The sequence below is a fragment of the Tupaia chinensis genome, unplaced genomic scaffold (assembly GCF_000334495.1).
Source record: "Tupaia chinensis unplaced genomic scaffold, TupChi_1.0 Scaffold000355_1, whole genome shotgun sequence".
Lineage (NCBI taxonomy): Eukaryota > Metazoa > Chordata > Mammalia > Scandentia > Tupaiidae > Tupaia > Tupaia belangeri.
In genome coordinates, this window is record NW_006159850.1 from 909781 (window position 1) to 912299 (window position 2519).

Consider the following 2519-nt stretch of genomic DNA (forward strand, 5'->3'; position numbering starts at 1 on the left):
GTCCTGCGTGAACTACTGCCACATTTCTGCTGGGCCGTCCCACGTGAAGGACACGTGTGCGGTAGGCACCAAAGCCAGGGCTGGAGATGGTGTTGAGTGCTCGTCATTCTGGAAGCCAAAAGTCAGCCTCGGCGCAGGGCTGCCTCTGTCAAGGCTCCATCCAGTGGCCTTTGCTGGCCTGGCCGGCCATTCCCTTGTCCCTCTGTGTTCAGATGTCTCCTACGCAGCACCGGCTCATGCCCCAGCCTCCTGCTGTCACCTACCGAGCCCCACCTCCCGATGAGGCCACGTGCAGATACAGTTCAGGCTGTGCCGTGTCGATGCACCGGGCGTGTGGCGGGCCCTCTTTGGGTAGGTGGGGTGTGAGCCCCAGGGCAGGTCTTGCAGGGGGAAGGGCAGGCTTCGGGAGCTCGTCCTGGGCTGTTCCCGCTGCCCAGACTCTCCCCGTGGCCAGCCGAGAGAAGCAGTCCCTGAGCAGTGGGGCGGCCCTCCCTGCAGCCAGCGGCCCTGGGTCTGCCCAGCAGCCCTTCAGCAGGTGTCAGCAGGGATGGGCGACACTTAGATGTTGACCCGAGGCCCCAAGGACTCTCCCCGAGGGCCAGGCTCACGCTGGCGTCATGCTGGAACAGTTCTGTGGCCTCACAGAGCACACGCATGTACACACAGGCATGGTCGCACACGGACATGAGTGCCTGCAGGCCTCCTGCTCAGCCCGCCCCAGGAGCCCTCCTAGAGCAGCTATGCGGCCTGCCGCGGGTCACAGCTGTGTGAGGGGCTGCGTTGCTCTCGGGCCACAGTGACAGAGCGGCTTCCGGACCCCGTTGGGACCCCTCTCGCCCTCACGTCAGCCTCACGGCAGGCAGGCGAGGCCCGGCTGGCTCCCAAAACCTGCCGAGCGCCTAGCACGGGACAGGCCTGGTTCTGTCCCACGTCTGGGCTTGCTGGTCCAGCAGGAGGCACCATCGGCAGAGCAAGCCCACCCAGGCCACGAGGCGTGTGTTTCTCGGCATATTCCAAAGAAGCCGTGCATGGGTTCCAAAAGTTCTGTACCAAGATACACCCTAACTTCTTTTAATCTTTTTTTTTTTTTTGGAGAGAGATTTTTGCTATAGGGCACGTGTACTCACCAGAGAGACAAAGCAAGAAATCACTCCGCAGGGGGAATGGCCATGCCACAGTCCTCTCTCCTCCATTCTCCTCTCAGGATCTTGGGCACACACACACACGCGCCCGGCATGAATTTAAGCCTCTGGGTCCAGGATATGAACCGCAGTCCACTATGTGGGGGTACAGTGACATAGCCATTATGCCTTCTAATCTTTATTCATCTTGTTCACGACAGCAAGTAGGCACAAGGGGGACAGCCAGGAGAGGGGCAGTCCACTGCTGCCCCTTCCCAGCCCCCAGCTCGTAGGGCCTCAGGCACAGGCACCAGCCCAGCGGGTGTCCCGCCGCCCGGCCGAGCCTGTGGACAGCCATGTGCTCTCTGGGTCTGCAGTTCGGTTTACCAGCTACACCGCCAGGCTGGGCTCACTGGGGAGAGACAGAGAAAGGGGGAAAGTGAGAAGGGAGAAATCCCGCCCCAGGGGCATGGCCACGCCAGCCACAATCCCTTCATCATTCAGGACTTTGGGCACACGTACACATGAGCTGGTGTGACTTCAAGCTGCCAGATCTGGGATTCATACTGCTCACTCGGCCACATGTGATCCAACCCTCTTACCCTCCATACCATCTGCTGGCCTTAAATGCATCCTTCATTTCCACACCTCCACACACATGCACACATACATCTGAACGCGACCACACACGTAAAGCAAACCTAGACAGCATATACAGGGACAGGACAGGAGGACAGCAGGAGTGGAACGGTCGCACTCCCCACCCTGTAATCTGACCTGCGGCTCCCACTTGAAAACTGCTCCTTGGGCAACTGGTAAGGGCAGGTCAGAGGCCCGGACTGTCTGGCCCACGCTCAGCGGTCACCCTTGAGGTCATGGATGCTGAGGGGGTACTGACAGCTCCCCTCTGGTCTAGGAGGCGCCGTTCTGTTCTGGGGGGCTGGAGGGAAGCGAGCTCCACACAGCAGGAGGGCTGTGGGCTCAGCCCTCCAAGCAGAGCCAGTATTGCAGGCAGCCTGGGCCCCGTGGGGATGGGGCAGAGGCTGGTTCTCCCTGCGGGTTCTGCTCTGGTCGCGGTGGGGGGGGGGGAAGGGAGCCCGCACCAAGAGGAGGACAGTCTGAGAAGGGGGTGAGGACCTCACACTCCCTGGGGGCTGTCCTGGCAGCCCCAGGAAGGGCACTCAGGGACCCTCGGGCTCTGGGGAAGTCCCAGGCTTCTCCACAGGGTACTAGGGGCCCCTCTAATGTGGACATCTCACTGGGATGAGGGACAGAGGTTCAAGGTTTGGCTGGTGGCCCCGGGTGGGAGGGTGGGTGAGGAAGCAGTGGGGCGGGGCTTGTGCAGCTGCGTCTCTGGGTGGGAAGAGACTATAGACAGCCCCCACCAGGCCGAGGGAC